This window comes from Felis catus, chromosome X (assembly GCF_018350175.1).
Source record: "Felis catus isolate Fca126 chromosome X, F.catus_Fca126_mat1.0, whole genome shotgun sequence".
Lineage (NCBI taxonomy): Eukaryota > Metazoa > Chordata > Mammalia > Carnivora > Felidae > Felis > Felis catus.
This window is the reverse complement of record NC_058386.1, coordinates 118,182,234-118,201,732: the sequence shown is the minus strand read 5'-3', so window position 1 is coordinate 118,201,732 and position 19,499 is coordinate 118,182,234. Positions and strand designations below refer to the sequence as shown.

The window sequence follows — 19,499 nt, the reverse complement described above, 5'->3', positions numbered from 1 at the left end:
ACAAGGCAGGCCGCTTTCTGCCAACGGAAATGAAAAAAATAAAAATTACCATCTATGGCACGGCGATTCCTATTGAATCCCTCAGTTCATGTATTACTTATAATACGACTTGGAACTGTCTTCCAGTTTAAAGGAAACATCTTTTGTTGTGGCGGCCTCTGAGAAAACGTGTATCTACCTAGGCGTGTGGGTAGCCAGTCTTGACCAAAACATGTCAAAATGAATTTACATGTAAATTCAGAACTTTGAATAAATATTTCAAAAAGCCATCTGGGTTTATTTGTGACAGAAAATTTCAAAACGGGGACATTTGAATTACATGTAGGAATGGTTCCGATAAATATATAACCCCTCTCAATAGCTAATTATGCTAGCACTACTGAAGAAAGTGTAAGTCCTATCTTGTCATCGGTGGTAAATAGTCACTTACTGAGCATGTGCAGCATCCGTTTGCCAAGTCTTTCTAGAATAATATTTTTAGAAATACATGAGCGCCATCGTTAGCTAATTTTCATTAATAAAACATGAACCAAGGGGAAATTTTGCCACACAAAATAGAACATTTTTTTTCTGGTTTGCATATCTGCTTGAAGAATATCATCATTCTTAATTTAATATTTCAGAACCCACTCAGGATGTGTGATGGTACTATTAAAGCAGCACATCATTTATTACTAATTACCTTCACTAGTTGGTAACTTTACTGAGTTTCTAGGAAGTTAAGTCAGTCCCTCAAATACTCTAATACATTGCAGCAAACTGAGAATTCAGCATGAAAGGGATTCTGCGCTCACTTCCTCTCTTAAAAGTGCTTCATGAAATTAACACACACCTGCTCTCTGATTCAGTACTTTCTAGAATTTCTCCCTGGCCTGATCAGAAGATAGATGTTTTTAGTACCTCTTCTGTAATTTACTAGCTAGATGACAGCTTTTCTGGGACACAGTTTTTAATTCTGTAAACTAGGACTAATAATGGCTGCCTAACTCAGAGCATTGTTTTAGGGCCTCACAATCAATGCAGATGAATATACAATACTTATAAAACAAAGTGCAGCAGAGCTTTGAATTTATAATACAATCGTGATTGATACATTGGCCAAGAAGTGAAATTAACAGATCACTTTCATATAAAGCGTCTCATTTTTTTAAGCCTCACTAAATCCAACAGGAGCCACATAGATCTGCATCCGGTCCCAGCCATCTCGCAGGGTCGTTGGGGAGGTTACATGAGAAAATACTGTACTATAAATACAATGCGTTATTGGTCTATAACATATTTTATGAACTGTTTGTTTACAGCTTCAAAGATGTTTTCTCCTTTCCTTTTTAACAAAATTGCTGCAAAGTCTATTTATGGGAAATGCCAGAAATTTTCTGTTCCTTCCCTTTTCTGAGAACAGTGACCACTGAAGACAAACCTACATCAGCCCTCTTCTCCCGTCTTCCTATGCCAGGTGCCAACAGTTGAGTAATTAACACATTCTCCCCCTCTATTGACTAAGCCACCGTCATGAATCAGTCCATTTCTTGCAAAGAGGTGGTTTTCACAGGTAGGTTACCTGTGGGCTCAAAGCCAAAACACATAGATTCAACAAGCGTTGTTGAGAAAGAGAAAGAATGTGCAAGATGTCATTGTTTTATATTTTCAAGACCCTGTGTTTTTGTCAAGAATACAGTATTTTTGGGGGGGGTGCCTTGGTGGCTCAGTCACTTAAGTGTCAGACTCCTGGTTTCGGCTCAGGTCATGATCCCAGGGTCACAGGATTGAGCCCCACATCGGGCTCCGTTGGTGGGATCGAGCCCCGCATCCAACTCTGTGCTGACAGCTGGGAGTCGGCTTGGGATTCTCTCTCTCCCTCTCTTCTCTGCCCCTCCCCGCTCAAATAAATAAGTAAACATTAAAAAAAAAAGACTACAGTATTTTTGTATTAAAAAATTATATAAAAGGTGTTATGAGTATTATGGCTTTGGATGTTTTCACTCGGAGCTGTTTCTAAGATCTACCCAAATGGCTCCAAAAAAATCTAATTTACTGCTTTTACTGCTGTGTTTATTCCATAGCACGTATCCGCATTTTTTTTTAATCCACTCTCTTGGTGATAAACACCTTGGTTGCCTCCACCTTTCAGTACCACAAACAACTCTGTGGTGAATATCCTTGTACATAACCTTTCATTTTTTTCAATTAAAATGTCTTTCATTTTATTTATTTCAGAATGAGAGCAAGCGAGTGGAGGGCAGGAGCAGAGGGAGAGAGAGAGAGAAAGAATCTTAAGCAGGCTCCACACTCAGCATGGAGCCCAATGTGGGGCTCAACCCTATGACCCTGGGATCACAACCTGAGTGGAAATCAAGAGTTGGGCGCTCAACTGAGTGAGCCACTCAGGCGCCCCATGTACATACCCTCTTATGGTCCTGTAACGTGAGTTTCTTTAGAGTGACATTCCAGGAGTGGGGTTTGGCGGATCATGCAGAGCATATATACTTAATTCCGCTAAGTACTGCCAGATTTTGCTCCCCAGAATGGCCACACGAGAGTACGCTTGGATGCACACGCGAGGGCGTGGTACCTGCCAACACCTCATATCGGAGTTTCACATTGTTTACACTAGTATGGAGGTCAAAGTGATAGGTCATTGTTTAATTTGCATCTCTTTGGTTACTGGTGTTGTATATTCAGTTTCGCGTGTCTATAGATTGGCTATCGTATGTCTGTCCAATTTTCCTATCGGGGTCTCAGATTTTGCTTTGCTGTTAATTGGAATATCTTGCACAGTCTAGATATGAATCCTTGATTGGATTCTGACAATGAACGTTTCATCTCCTAACCTGTTACCCACTTGTTAACTTTGTGCATCTTTTGCTGAACAGAAATCCCCGTTTTGAGCCATTTTATCAAACAAACGCATCACTAGACGATATTCAAAATGCACAAAATAGGGGCGCCTGGGTGGCTCAGTCGGTTGAGCGTCCGACTTCGGCTCAGGTCACGATCTCACGGTCCATGAGTTCGAGCCCCACGTGGGACTCTGGGCTGATGGCTCAGAGCCGGGAGCCTGCTTCCAGTTCTGTGTCTCCCTCTCTCTCTCTGCCCCTCCCCTGTTCATGCTCTGTCTCTCTCTGTCTCAAAAATAGATAAACGTTAAAAAAATTTAAAAAAAAAAGACAAAATGCACAAAATAATTTGTTATGCTTTTGTAAATCGTGAAATGTGATGATCAAATGAGCACCCATGAATCCACCACCCAGTCTAAGAACAGGAAATTACCAATAATGTTTAAACTATCTTTATCCTCCGCACCAATTCTGCCCCATAGCAACCCCTTACCAGGGGTAACTGCTTGCTTTTTCTTATGTTTATTTTTGAGAGAGAGACAGAGAGACAGAGTGTGAGCAGAGGAGGGGCAGAGAGAGAGGGAGACACAGAATCCGAAGCTGGCTCCTGGCCCTGAACTGTCAGCATAGAGTGTGATGGGCGGCTCACGAACTGTGAGATCATGACCTGAGCCGAAGTCAGACGCTCAACTGACTGAGCCACCCAGGGGCCACCACAGGTAACTGTTATTTAAAAAGAAAAAAAAAAAAATTCTTGTATTCTCATGCATGCTCAATTTTAACCAGTATTTTTTAATCAATTAATTATTTTTTTTTTTTTTTGAGAGAGAGAGAGAGAACGCAAAGGTGGGGGAGAGGGGCAGAGGGAGAGAGGAGGGAATCTCAAGCAGGCTCCAGGCTCAGCTTGGAGACTGACGCAGGGCTCAATCCGATGACCCGAGCCGAGGTCGAGAGCCAGACGCTCAACGGACTGACCTTCCCAGGTGCCCGTAACAAGTTTTTATATACATCTGTAAACAGTGTGTTGTTAATTTTTCCCTGTCTTAAAGCTTAATAAAGTGCTGTCAGTCTGTGTCTATTCATGCTTCTGACTGCTACGTCATGTTTCTAATAGTCACCCGTGCCAATGTGTGAAACTGTAGCTCACGCACTTTCACTGCTGTGTGGTATTTCATTCTGAATATTTACCACAATTTATATATGTCTTCTCCTGGTAATGGATATTCAGGGTGCTTCTTGTTTCCTGATTGTGTTGTTGGGGAGGAAGGTAGGGAAAAATGTATGATGCCCCTATGAACATCTCTGTCTTACGTACGCAAGACTTTCTCTAGGCTATATCCTCATGAACTGAATTACTAGATCGTTGGAGATGAGCCAATATGATTTTAAGGATAATTCCAGGTTGCCTTTTCGTGTATAACTGACCATGTCACAAACAATTTGAGTGTTTTCTTATGTAAAGCGTCCCTACATTTTTGTTCATTTGTAACTGGGTTGTCATTTTTATTAATTGTCACAACTTTGAAAATATTCCAGACACTCACTTTTTGCTGGTTATATGTGTAGCAACTATATTATTCCAATTGTGATTGTTCTTTTCAGTTGTGTTATGTGCTTTTTTGAAAACATAAATTCTAAATTTTTTTTAATTAAAAAAATGTTAACGTTTATTTATTTTTGAGAGAGAAAGAGAGAGAGAGAGAGAGAGAGAGAGAGAGAGAGAGAGAGAGAGAAAGAGAGAGACAGCACAAACGGGGGAGGGGCAGAGAGAGAAGGAGACACAGAATCCGAAGCAGGCTCCAGGCTCCAAACTGTCAGCACAGAGCCTGACACGGGGCTCGAACTCACCAGCCGTGAGACCATGACCTGAGCCAAAGTCAGACGTTTAACCGACTGAGCCACCCAGGCGCCCCCCATAAATTCTAAATTTTAATGTAATTTAATTTAGCATGCTTACCTTTGTGAATATTGTTTTCTGCCTGGTTTAAGAAAAATATCCCTACCGAAGTTATAAAATGAAGTACGTATTTAATTCAAGGATAGAGTTTTACATTTCATATTTAGGTATTTCATATGTCTTAAGATTTTTATATGTGGTTTGAGGTAGTGATCCATTTGCATTTCTTTGATGTGGATAAACAGCTGTTCCAGCAAAGTGTATTATATTTATTTTCGTGGCTTTCCCTCTGATCTGCAATGTCACCTTTGTCACCTATCAAATTTTTATATATGTTTGGGCCTAGGTTTGGCCCCCCACCCCCACCCCGTGCCGCTCTGTCGCAGGCAGGCAGCCCCAGGTAACCACAAGGGCATGCTCTGGCACTACATTCTGGCCCCTGGCACTGGGTTTTGCTTTTTGTATTTCAGCTAAATATTATCACTGCACCAATATCATTCATTTACTCATTCGTTCCTTCAACCCATACTAAGAATCCATCACGTGCCAAGTACTTTCCTAGACCATCGGATTCTATCAACGAACACAAGAGTACCTGGCCCTCTAGCGCTTCTAGTCTAGTGGAGGAGAGCATCAATCAAGTTATAAATAACTCAAAGGTATAAGCATATCAAATGTCGACACGTGCCGTGGAGCAAAATAGAGCAGACAGAGGATGGGGCGTGTCAGTTGGCTTGAGGACTGCCATTTAGAGGAGAGTCTAGGAAAGGCTCACTGAGCTTAGTGGAGACCTAAAAAAGGTGACCAGGTGAGTCACACAGATATCTGAGGATACAATATACCAGGTAGGTGGGACAGCAAGTGCCAAAGCGTGAAGGGGGTGACCGTGCGAAGAGGCCGGTATAGCTGGGGGTGGAACGCACTGATGGGAGAGCGATTCAGAGAGATTGCGGTGGGGGCAGAACAATTATTACACCCCACTGTTTTAATTACTGAAATATTGTAGGGGCGCCTGGATGGCTCAGTCGGTTAAGCGTCCGACTTCGGCTCAGGTCATGATCTCAGGGTCCGTGAGTTCGAGCTCCGCGTCGGGCTCTGTGCTGGCAGCTCAGAGCCTGGAGCCTCCTTCGGATTCTGTGTCTCCCTCTCTCTCTGCCCTCCCCCACTCATGCTCTGTCTCTCTCTTAAAGATAAATAAACATGAAAAAATTTAAATATTATAAAAATCTTGGTGTTTTGTAGATCACATCCACCCACCTTATCCTTCTACAGGAATATCTGGGTGACTCGGTGCTCCTTGTATCGCCATTTCTCTAAATAAAATTTAGAATCCACCTACCAAGTTCCTATAAAAGCCTGTTGAAATTTCAGTGGCATTACACTGAAACTCCATATGAGTTTGGGAAAATGTGCTATTCTTTTCTTCTGTTAGCGAGAAACGTGGCATCCTTTCATTTACTTACGTCTTCTTTTGTGTGTGTTTGGGAGTGCTTTACTAGTTTTCCCATCAAGTCGTGTACATCCGTCGTTCGTGGAAAAATCTGCATACGAGGCCTATTTGCCCCTTCCCTCACCCCCTGGTCTACACTATTTTCACCATCCTGCTCTTCCGTCTGTCCCTCAAGCGCTCGAAGCACATTTGTACCTCAGGATGTTGGCCCTTGGTGCGTCCTCTTCCTCCAGATCGCACCCTCACCATGGTCAGTTTCTCATCAAATGTTACTGTATCATTGGGGCTTTCCTGGACGCCCAACTGGAAATAGAGCCGTCCCCACATCTGCTATCTCCCTTTTCTCTGTTTAGTTTCATTTTTATGGTATTTTTATACTCATCAATACCTATTCAAGGTACATGTTTTCCCCCCATAATTGTTCAGTTTGTGCAACAGATATAAAAATTCTTAGAAATTATCTGAGATGATCTGTGGGATAAAGCCATTGTTAGCAGGAAATGGAGACAGAGGAGTGAATAAATAACAGTCCGTAGACTGAGTGGCTTCTGAATCACTGCTCCCCAAGAGAGCAAATCTAACAAGTTCTTCCCTCTCTCGGTCCAGTTTGGAGAAGCAAGCAAGTGCTTAGAGAACAAGGAGCCGGAAAATGAAAATTTCCACTGCTGCACATTGGGTGTTCTTTATGGCTGATCCAAGTTCACAGGATATCACAGATCTCTGGCCAGCGTTTTCATCACATTAGTGGAGGATGTTACTACATTGTATTCAAATATCTCCGTCATTTAGGGATTGCTTGGAAACTTCACCCTTTAACATAGTGTTCAATGGATCTATATCTATCTATATCTATATCTATATGTATATCTATATCTATATCTATATCTATATCTGTATCTTTCTATCTATATCTGTATTATATCTATATCTAACTAGTGAATATATATTCACTGGTGCGACATCTATTTGTAATATTGATCACTGAGATGTGAAAAGATTCCTTATTATAAGTGACAGTCTAAGAAGAAAGGATCTGAAGCAGAAAAATTCCCATCACATGTAGAAAGCATGAAATATTCAGTATCCTCTGATATATATTGATATCGAAACAGATTCTTCTGAGCAGATTCACCTTAAGTTGCATTGAGCAGTCTTCATCATGGAAACATCTCAGGCAAAAATGCCCAGGACTTAAATTTTGGCATTTAGAGAAGGAAACATAATTGCCAAATGAGGGCAATAGATAGCAATATTGATAACATCACTACCTTTTCCTGAGTGCCTACTATGTGCCAAGACCGATGCTACAAATTAAGACGCATTATGTCGTGCAATCGTCAAACAAGTCTGGGAAGTAGGCAATATTGTTTTTATCATACTAATAAGTAACTTGAAGCTCAGAAAGCTGAAGTGACATGCCTGTGGTCACAGTCACATGACAGGGAGAGGAGTAGCTCAGATGCCAACCCAGGGGTCTGGATCTGAAAACTACACTTTTGTCTACATCATGTTGTAGGCTACATCGAAGGCCGAAGTAACTGAGACCATTTATAACTATAAATATAGAATCACACTTTAACATCCAGACCACACATCTTCCTTGTAGGCCATATCAGGCAATCAGCTCACTGAGGGCCATGTGGAGAGGGTAGCTAAGGAAGTAATTTTTTATATGTATTTATCTCAATAATTTACAAAGCATTGTTTCACATTATCTTCTTGTACTCATTATAATGGCAGGTATAACTTCCATTTTCCAACTGGTGTGGTGCAGAGAGATTCTTATTTGCCTGGAGCCATGTAGAAGCCAGGACCCCAGCCCAGATTTTCTGGCTTTCAAAGATGTGTTCCTGGGGCGCCTGCCTGTCAGTGGAGTGTGCGATTCTTGGTCTTGGGGTCGTAGGTTTGAGGCCCACATTGGGTGCAGAGATAACTTAAAAAGAAAGGGAAACGTTTCAAAAGAAAGATGTACATGTTCCTGCTATCTGGTGTTCACTTGTTCTTTCTCCTCTGATATACACATTGGATGGGGAAAAAAAGAGTTTAAACCTTATTCTGAATTATTTAAATGGTTAGATAATTTAAAACTATTAAATCGACTTGTGTATGTAAAATTAATTACTGTTTGCCTTTTTCTATTAAAATTCTGTGTGTGTGTCTGTTAGCCATCTGGATGTCTTCTTTGGAGAAGTGTCTATTCATGTCTTTTGCCCATTTCTTCATTGGATTATTTGTTTTCTGGGTGTTGAGTTTGATAAGTTCTTTAGAGATTTTGGATACTGACCCTTTAATATGTCATTTGCAAATATCTTCTCCCATTCTGTCGGTTGCCTTTTAGTTTTGCTGATGGTTTCCTTCACTGTGCAGAAGCTTTTTATTTTGATGAGGTCCCAATAGTTCACTTTTGCTTTTGTTTCCCTTGCCTCTGGGGATGTGTTGAGTAAGAAGTTGATGCAGCCAAGGTCAAAGAGGTTTTTGCCTGCTTTCTCCTCAAGGATTTTGATGGCTTCCTGTCTTACGTTTAGGTCTTCCATACACTTTGAGTTTATTTTTGTGGGCGGTGTAAGAAAGTGGTCCAGGTTCATTCTTCTGCATATCACTGTCCAGTTTTCCCAGCACCACTTGCTGAACAGACTGTCTTTATTCCATTGGATATTCTTCCCTGCTTTGTCAAAGATGAGTTGGCCATGCGTTTGTGGGTCCATTTCTGGGTTCTCCATTCTGTTCCATTGATCTGAGTGTCTGTTCTTGTGCCAGTACCATACTGTCTTGATGATTACAGCTTTGTAATACAGCTTGAAGTCTGGGATTGTGATGCCTCCAGCTTTGGTTTTCTTTTTCAAGATCGCTTTGGCTATTTGGGGTCTTTTCTGATTCCATACAAATTTTAGGATTGTTTGTTCTAGCTCTGTGAAGAATGCTGGTGTTATTTTGGTAGGGATTGCATTGAATATGAGGATTGCTTTGGGTAGTGTCGACTTTTTAACAATGTTTGTTCTTCCAGTCCATGAGCATGGAATCTTTTCCCATTTTTTGGTGTCTTCTTCAATTTCTTTCATAAGCTTTCTATAGTTTTCAGCGTATAGATATTTCACCTCTTTGGTTGTGTTTATTCCTAGGTATTTTATGGATTTTGGTGCAATTGGAAATGGGATCGATTCCTTGATTTCTCTTTCTGTTGCTTCATTATTGGTGTATAGGAATGCAACCGATTTCTGTGCATTGATTTTATACCCTGCAACTTTGCTGAATTCATGAATCAGTTCTAGCAGTTTTTTTGGTGGAATCTTTTGGGTTTTCCATATAGAGTATCATGTCATCTGTGAAGAGTGAAAGTTTGACTTCCTTCTGGCTGATTTGGATGCCTCTTATTTCTTTGTGTTGTCTGACTGTAGAGGCTAAGACTTCCAATACTGTGTTGAATAACAGTGGCGAGAGTGGACATCTCTGTCTTGTTCCTGACCTTAGGGGGGAAAGCTCTCAGTTTTTCCCCATTGAGGATGATATAAGCAGTGGGTCTTTCATATATGGCTTTTATGATCTTGAGGTATGATCCTTCTATCCCTACTTTCTTGACGGTTTTTATCAAGAAAAGATACTGTATTTTGTCAAATGCTTTTCCTGCATGTATTGAGAGGATCATGTGGTTCTTGTCCTTTCTTTTACTGATGTGATGAATCACATTGATTGTTTTGCGGATATTGAATCAGTCCTGCAGCCCAGCCCTGCAGCCCAGCTATAAATTCCGCTTGGTCATGGTGAATAATTCTTTTAATGTATTGTTGGATCCGGTTGGCTAGTATCTTGTTGAGGATTTTTGCATCCATGTTCATCAGGGAAATTGGTCTGTAGTTCTCCTTTTTAGTGGGGTCTTTGTCTGGTTTTGGAATCAAGGTAATTCTGGCTTCATAGAATGAGTTTGCAAGTTTTCCTTCCATTTCTATTTTTTGGAACAGCTTCAAAAGGATAGGTGTTAATTCTTCTTTAAATATTTGGTAGAATTACCCTGGAAAGCAGGCAACAACCAACAGATGTTAGCGAGGATGCGGAGAAAGAGGATCTCTTGCACTGCTGGTGGGAATGCAAACTGTTGTAGCCACTCTGGAAAACAGTATGAAAGTTCTCCCAAGAAATTAAAAAAAAAAAAAAACTACCCCACAACCCAGCAATTACACTACTAGGTATTTATCTAAAGGATACAAAAATGCTGATTCGAAGGGGCACATGCACCCCAATATTTATAGCAGCACTATCGACAATAGCCGAAGTATGGAAAGAGCCCAAATGTCCATTGGCAGATAAATGGATAAAGAAGATGTGGCATATATACAATGAAGTATTACTTGGCAATCAAAAAAACATTAAATCTTGCCATTTGTACCTACATGGATGGAACTGGAGGGTATTATGCTAAGCGAAATTGTATCATATGACTTCATTCATATGAGGAATTTAAGATACTAAACAGATGAACATGGGGAAGAGAAGCAAAAATAATATAAAAATAGGGAAGGCAACAAAACATAAGAGAGTCTGAAATAGAGGGAACAAACAGACGGTTGCTGGAGGGGTTGGGGGAGGGGGGATGGGCTAAATGGGGAAGGGGCATTAAGGAATCTATTCTTTAAATCATTGTTGCACCATATGCTAACTAACTTGGATGTAAATTAAACGATAAATAAAATAAAATAACTCTGTGTGTGTGTGTGTGTGTGTGTGTGTATGGGTACATATATATGTATGTATGTATCTATTTATTAAAAGTTCTTTAATCAAAGGGAAAGTATAGTCTTCTGGTTTAAACTTGTTAAGTTATAATAACAGTGGTAGGAGGGGGCACCACAGTGAAAATATAACATGCCATCTATTTTGCCATTCTTAAACACATCTCCTTATTTTTAAAATGTAGTTATGAAAAGCATAGTGTTAAATCTGCAACATATGGCCCACATTAAGGATAATACATGTTTGATAGTGAAAATCGTACATTTTATTATTCAATGTGATTTCTATTTTATTATTTATTGTCTGCAGTTAGAAAAAACGCAATTATCTTCTCTCTAGGCAATTGTTCTTTGCTTTAAGGAGACGAGGTTGCCTGTTGCCAACTTCATACATCTTTGGAATAGCTATTTTATATTCGTTCAATCTTAACATCTAGATCACAGCGTGTATAATGTAGTGTAATGTCATTAGAAGCTCTAGAAATAAATGGTTTCTAAGAATATGAAAATATAAAACAAATAGAACAAGGGACCATACTAGTGGCAGATTTCAATGACATATTACTTTTATCATACCTTTCCCCACATTTCATGTTATAAAAAGATGTGTCATAAAAAGAACTTCTTGAATTCTTGTTTTCCACTGCTATAGGCATAGCAAACAATATGTTTAATCACTGTTAATGTTTCCTCTCAGATTTTATTACTTTCCACCTAATTCATCATCTCATCATGCCCGTCGCTGCTTTCTGTTTACTTCCGTTTGCACATGGAGAAAGTGGGAATTCTGCAGTGTACTCGAATAAATATTAATAGCAAAGCAAATTCTTCTGAGCAGATTCACCTTAGGTTATATCGAGCAGTATTCATTATGAAAAACTATCTTGTTGAAATGACAGTAACAACAAACTATTCTCTGATTGTGTTATGTCATGACTAATTAAAACCAAAAACATAACTCTGACCTCAGCATAATTTAATGTTCTCCTGCTGTTTCCCTGGACTTATGACCATTTTCTCTAATGCATGGGGGAAAAAAAAACAGTAATATTTTTTTTCTTGTGGGTATAGGTGTTCCAAGATACATTGACTTTACAATTTCAGAGATAAGTGAAATAAAATATATAATCAAAGTCAAATTAAGTATAACCATATAGCCAAGCTATAATTCTTTTCTTATCAAAAGGATATCCATTCTCAGGGCACCTGGCTGGCTCAGTCGGTAGAGCATGCGATTGTTCTCGGGTTGTGAGTTCGACTCCCACACTGGGTGTAGGGTTTACTTAAAAATAGAAAAAAAAATCTTTTAAAAAAATCTTAAGAGAAGAAGGATATCCATTCTCAGTAACCAAGGCAGTTTTTCAGAGGTATAATCAAATGTGTGTGTGTGTGTGTGTGTGTGTGTGTGTGTGTGTGTGTGTTTACGTGTAAGGACTAAGATTGCTTAGAATTCAGTTCTGGGTCTGCTCCTGCTTAGTATGGCCGTGGGCGAGTCATCTCACTGCTCTAGCCTCCTTTTTTATCATCTGTAGCGTAAAGGAATTTGGCCTTCCTGATCACTAATGCTGTTTCCAATGTTGCATTTTCTTTGGTAGCCTATGTCAATTTCCATAGGTGGACTTGAACAGAGAAACAAGACACAGCTTTGACATACAATAGGTCCCAAAATATTTGTTGAATTAAATAGAAATAAATGCTGAAAATGGGGTGACCAGCCTGAGTTCTCTGCTCAGAACTGATTCGCCATTGGAGGCTTCCAGGTAGAGAGAGTAGTGTTGATTAACTGCTGAACAGGTGCTCATGACTGGCCATTATTTACCTTCTGATTTGGCTTGACTGAACCAGTTAGTCCTCCCCATAGGCTCCTGAAATTTGACTCCCCGGAAGCTTAAGGAGGCACCAAGGGATAATATATTCCCTCTTAACAGTTCTTTCTGAGAATTGAGAATTGGTTGACCACAGATTTCCTGATTTTTCCAATCGGCTCTCTCCCTCCACTTGCCCTTATCCACAAAGTTCCTTTTAGCTCTGCCCGCTCCTCCTTAGATAAGAAACACCTTTCTCTGTTCGCTTTTGACTCTTGCAGATCCTGAGGTTGGGGTATTGTCCCTACTGTAATAGTCTCTTTCAATACAGTCTCTCCTTCCTTAGATTCAGGTTTGTTTCTGTTGGATTCTGGACAGGTGCCCTGATCTCCATAGTTAGGTTCAGCCTGATTCATACAATTAAGCATAAAGATGAAGCTATGAAGGGTCTCTTCCTGTATTTGAATTTCTCTATTGCGGCCTCCGTCCTCTGACCTCGCTGAAACCCTGCTTTGAATATCTTGTCTTCCTCCGGGTCAAACGTAGAATCGGGTTTACGCTATATTTTCCTTTCAGTATCTATAAAACTTAGATGCTTCTGACACATTCTTCTCACATGATCCTTTAACTTATATTTTCAGGATCTGTGTTTTCATTCTTTCCCCGTCATCTGGTTCTTGGAATTTGAATATATGTATCTAAGTACCTTGTTTTAAGCTTTCCTTTTTTAACTATTACAGTTTTTTTTTTTTTTTAGTTACTCTCATGGCTTAAGGATGCTTGCAATGATATATTTCCCATCCCTAAGCAGTGTATTTATTTCTATTTTCCCATGTTCTGGATTTTTTAAGTGAACAAAAATAGAAAAGGGTCGGATCTCTTTGTGGCCTAGTTGGGGCCTGTAGGACAATGAGAAGCCTCAGTGAGATCAGTCCACTTTGTGAGTCGGATTGGTTGAGAACTTCGAATTGAGAACTTCCCCAGCCCCTTGGTGTTTCCAGAAATTTCTGTAACTAAGTCGTGTGATTGTTGACAGCTAATGAGATGCTCTTAGTAGGCCACACCCCAGTATAAAACATAGTCACTGTCCCTCAACGGGCTTGTCTTCGTCCTCATTTCATCCGGGCTTGCATAGCCTTTGCTTCACGGTTCACGTGCATTGACCACTAACCAGTCACTTCACTGACCAGCAGGCATCTGAGCACTAAACCTTGTCTTACTTTTTTTTTAATGTTTATTTATTTTGAGAGTGCGGGTGCACAAGCAGGGGCGGGGCAGAAGTAGATGGAGAGAGAGCACAGGAGAGCACAGAGCCTGACGTGGGGCTTGAACTCACGAACCATGAGATCATGACCTAAGCCACTCAGGCTCTCTTCTTACTTAAATCTGTTAGACCTAACATTATTTTTTTAAAAAAAAATTTTTTTTTCAACGTTTATTTATTTTTCAGACAGAGAGAGACAGAGCATGAACGGGGGAGGGGCAGAGAGAGAGGGAGACACAGAATCGGAAACAGGCTCCAGGCTCTGAGCCATCAGCCCAGAGCCCGACGCGGGGCTCGAACTCAGGGACCGCGAGATCGTGACGGGGCTGAAGTCGGACGCTTAACCGACTGCGCCACCCAGGCGCCCCACATTATTTTTTTTTAATGGGGGAGAAACACTGCAGGGAAAGTGTGAAAGCGTATGTGAGAGAAAAGTGACGGAAAATAATACTGGAGAGAATGCCAACAAAACTAGGGCAAACCTAAGTTAGTAAAGGAACATAATGCAAGGCAGGAGAAAACACAGAAGAAAATACAAAAATGAAGTATAAACTGTGCTAATGCAGAAAGCAAGAGTGAGTGAAAACGAGAGACTGAGAAAATAGAAATTTATAAACAGGCAAGAGAGGCCAAAAGAATATGTGAAAATGAGAGAACAGGAGAGAAAGCTTCATGTGGGAGAGATGAGCCACTGAAATGAAATCTGAGAAGGAACAAATACTAAACAGCAAGAGAAATGTAGGGGCGCCTGGGCGGCTCAGTCAGTTAAGAGATCGGCTTCGGCTCAGGTCATGATCTGGCGGTTCACGGGTTCGGGGCTCCACGCTGAGAGACGAGAGACGGAAGCCTGCTTGGGATTCTCTCTCTCTCTCTGCACCTCCCCCGCTTGCTCTCGCCTTCTCTCTCGCAAAAATAAATACATAGACTTAAAAAAAAGAGAGAAATGTAGAGAATAGGCTGAACATGTGACTTTAAACAGAACGTAAAATAACGCACAAGGACCTTTACGGGGAGAAAAAAGGGAGGAAACGAGGGATAGAAATAAACCAAGAGGCTTTGGTCGGACACGGGCAAATAAGAGAGCGAGGTAAGAAAAGAATCGGGAGCAAGAATGAGAAACCGGAATGGCAGAGAACTGGAACAAACGGAGAAGCATGAGATGCCCGGGGAAGAGACGACGAGCCAGGCGAACAGAGGGAGCGCTCGCTCGGGGACGGGAGGATCGGCGCCCCGCGGCCTCAGCGCAGGCGCAGACTCACTCGGGCCGGGGCGGGGCTGGGGCGGGGCCGGGGCGGGGCCGGGGCGGGGCCGGGTTCGAGGTCAGGAGCGAGGTCAGGATTGCGGTTCAGACGCGGGGCGCCGCGCGTGGCCAGACTTCAAGCCTCTCGGAGTCAGGTCAGAGAGGCAGCGGGGCGGGCTGCCCAGGAGGCTCCAGAACGTTCAGAATGGAGTGGGCAAAGCGGGGCAGGGCTGGGTGAAATTTGCCACTTGCCTGGAGCCTGGCGATTTTAGCTTTGGGTGCGTGGCGGGTGGGCGGAGAGAGGAGTGTGCAAACATTTCTTTCCTCTGAAGTTTGAATTTGTTAGACTTGGGCTGGCCTCTAGAGTCTCGCGGTTTGAGCTTTCAGAATCCAGTATCATTTCTTTCCCCTCACCTTGACGTTGGATTTCGTTTCCTCGGTTGTAGCTAATGGGCGGGAGAAGAGGCTTGTACTTGGTAAACGCCGGTCTGGTCTCGTCGCTTGCAGTACTGACATGGAGGCACTGTTGTGACCTAGACAGGGTTATTTTTCGGACACTTGGGTGTCCTGGCACTAGGGGAGGTCCCTTCCGTTTGGCGCGTGAGGGCTCCAGAAACTCTCAAAATTCCTGGTCGGTTGCCCTCCCTGTGTTTTGCACTATTTTAGGGTTGGGTCAAGTCTTTATTGGTCATTGCTTTAAAAGGACGCATTCTTTGTTTGCTTTATACAATTGTTGGAAATCACTGCTAATCCCACTCTCAAAGGAATGTCTCAGTGGTCGTGTATTTAAATTCTATTTTAATGGCAAAGAGTAATGGCTTTTTTTTTTAAGTTTCTTTATTTGGGGGGGGAGGGGCAGAGACAGAGGGAGAGAGAGAATCCCAAGCAGGCTCTGCACTGACAGTGCAGAGCCCCATGCACGGCTTGAACTCACGAACCACAAGATCATGTCCTGAGCCAGAATCAAGAGTCGGGCACTTCACCAGCTGAGCCACCCAGGCGCCCTCCAAACAGTACTGATTTTTAGGGAAGGGGACAGAGCTGGTTTGTCTTTACTGTGCTAAATTCAGAGGTGACTTTGGATCTCGAGCTAAGGATAAATCTTGTGTTCTAGGAAATGTCCGTAGTCTTGCGAGTTTTGAGATGTGAAACAGGTTATTAAAATTTCATATAAGCCACTTTTCAAAGAATGTTCTGTCTGCTCTTTTCAGAAGTTTTATGTGCTGAATGAATGAAAGTGAATTAGAAGGTTCTAGGAATTCGGCATGCGCCCGAACAAGTGAACAAAAGAGAATTTTTTTCTCCTAAACAAATGTGTACTCATGGTTACCATCTAAGCTAGGAATTTACCGACGGGAAAAAAAATGCCTCAGGATGATTCAGCAAATCCTTTTACCATGCAGATTTTCCTCCATGAAAATTTCAGTTTCTTCATAGGGGAAAAAAAAAGTTACCTCGATGGGGGAATATATATATTTTTCTTGCAAAGACTAGAAACTTCAATGCGTAGTAGTGAGATCTATCGGGAACTGCTACTTCTAGCCAGGGGCTGGTTCTTGGCATTGCTGAGACACTTGGATCTGAGAGTTCTCTTAGCAAGTTAAATTCATTTTTTCCACCCATGCTTCCTTCTCCCATACAACCCATTCTTTTTTTTTTTTTTTCCCTATTAAGCATTAAAAAAAAGTCATTGTCAGTATATGGTGTATTTTCAAAACGAGTCACTTGCCTTCACATGCTATCTTGGTTTCTAAAGTCTGCTCTTGGAAATTTTCTGTTCAAAGATTCCAACATGTTTCACATGGCAGTCTTTCAAGATCTTGCTCTACTGGAAGAAGTATATATACAGTTCAAGAAAATGCCTCTCCTCTGAATATCTTATGGATAATGATTTTAACATAATAATTCCCAAATAGGTAATATGTTTCTAAATTATTATATTTAATAAGCTAGTTTTATTTCTACATTTCATTTTTTTAATGTTTTTGTTTATTTTTGAGAGAGAGAGTACAAGCGAGGGAGGGACAGAGAGAGAGGGAGACACAGAATCCAAAACAGGCTCACGGGGCTCGCTGGGCTCGAACCCACAGACTGTGAGATCATGACCTGGACCGAAGTCAGACGCTTAACCCACTGAGCCACCCAGGCGCCCCTCTACGTTTTATCTCATTGTAATTTAACTTGCAGATCTATTATTTGTTTGTCTGTTGATTCCTGTTCATTCTTACTCTTCAGACTTTTGGCTTATCAGAGAACGTTTGAATTAATATTCCTCTAAATAGTAGGGGTTTTACAAACTACAAAATGCAAAGAGAGCAAATTATCCTTCAAATTGGACAATCCAAGGATTATTTAAAAGATGTTTGCCTTGTAAATGCAACGAAAGAATGTGGCAATTAGAATTGAACCGTATAAATGTGGACTCCAACTGTGAACCCTAGAAAGGTGACAGTGTAATGAGATTTGACAGCGTGTAGAAAGGTGAAAACTCATTAGCAAGCTAGGATCTGCATGAAAAAAAAAATCGATTAGCATTTTTGTATTATGTAAGAAGGTTGCTTAGCATTTCGGGAGGAGGACAGCAGTTGTGTGGCATTTAAATCTACTCTGAATTAAAAATGATCAGTTTAAAAAAATTATAGAAAATTCTTATGCAAATGAAATGTAATCAAGCCATGCTTCAGACTCATTATGCATGATGGATATGCACTGTAACTTGCTTACTAATTCAAGGAGCAGTGGAATTGCAGTTATCATATTGTTTATCCAGTGCTGTGCCACACTGCTGGAAGTGATACTAAATTGATTACGATAAACGGTGTAAACCAACAAGATGGGTTTTCATCCAGCTTGACGTTTATTTTCTATGAAATGATGACACTTTCTTACCATCCTGAAAACCTCAGCGTCGTCGCTAATGGTGAAATCTTTCCGAAGTTCCTAAGGACATCAAAAATCAACAGGATGAGAGAGAATATAGAGCAGAGAGAACAACGCTTCGTAGTGCCTTTAGTAGAAGACATTTGCTTGCTGACCTGAAAGTCTGTTTGTACATTCGCGGTGTGTAATTAGAGATTTCCTTGAAGTATTTCTTTAGTGAGTTCATGTGTAGATGCGAGAATAGTTGGTAATGAAATGGCAAATTGGGCTAACCTCGGGAAGCTTTGAAGTTCACGTGCCCACCTTGGTCACAGCTTCCAAGATGCCAACAATTCGTAAGTGTATCACAACCCACAAAATCCATACCGGTCCATTTCAGCAATTCTTAGCGTAATTTGAGGAATTTGACAATACTGATTTGTTCAGAATAAAAGCTACAGTTGATATCTCAAAAGTGTTTGCATTTTTAAGTTTTGAGAAGACAGATTTAAAAAAAAAATTTTAATGTTTATTTATTTGAGAAAGAGAGCAAAAAGAGAGGGAGAGAGAGAATCCCAAGTATACTCCACACTGACAGCACAGAGCCTGATGCAGGGCTGGAACTCATGAACTGCGAGATCATGACCTGAGTCGAAGTCAAGAGTTGGACGCTTAACAGAATGAGGCACCAAGGTGCCCCTCTTTTTCAAAATTTTAAGTGATCTCTACACCCCATGTGTGGCTCGAACTCATGTCCCTGAGATTGAGTTGCATGCTCTACTGGCTGAGCCAGCCAGGCACCCCCACCCCCGCTGCTTAATAAGACAGATTTTAAAATTTTATTTTAACATTTTATTTATTTTTGAGAGGCAGAGACAGAGCACGAGTGGGGGAGGGGCAGAGAGAGAGAGACACAGAATCCGCAGCAGGCTCCAGGCTCTGGGGCTCGAACCCACGAACTGTGAGATCATGACCTGAGCCAAAGTCGGATGCTTAACCGACTGAGCCACCCAGGTGCCCCAATAAGACAGATTTTAAATGCTCTTGTTGCTACTGTTTGCAAATTGAGTTAACCTTGAAAATCTATGATGTCAACAAGCTCAAATTTCTCACAGTTCAGAGTTTTAAAAATTAACTTTTGGTGGGGTGCCTGGGTGGCTCAGTCAGTTAAACGTATGACTTCAGCTCAGGTCATGATCTCACAGTTTGTGGGTTCGAGCCCCGCGTCAGGCTCTGTGCTGACAGCTCAGAGCCTGGAGCGGCTTCAGATTCTGTGTCTCCCTCTCTCTCTCTCTGCCCCTTCCCTGCTCACACTCTGTCTCTCTCTCTCTCTCTCTCTCTCTCTCTCTCAAAAATAAGTAAACATTAAAAAATTAACTTTTAGTCAGTGGTTCAGGACAAAAGCCTATGTTGGCATATCAAA

The 19,499-nt window shown here is 41.3% G+C and overlaps 1 long non-coding RNA gene across 1 annotated transcript in view; it reads left to right on the top strand.

Moving 5' to 3' along the window:
* The first annotated feature begins 15,303 nt into the window (after window positions 1-15,303).
* LOC123383260 overlaps window positions 15,304-19,499 on the top strand; it is a 73,754-nt gene continuing 69,558 nt past the window's right edge. Inside the window, exon 1 of the long non-coding RNA XR_006592825.1 lies at window positions 15,304-15,372. This is a non-coding gene — a long non-coding RNA (uncharacterized LOC123383260). The remainder of the gene's footprint in view (window positions 15,373-19,499) is intronic.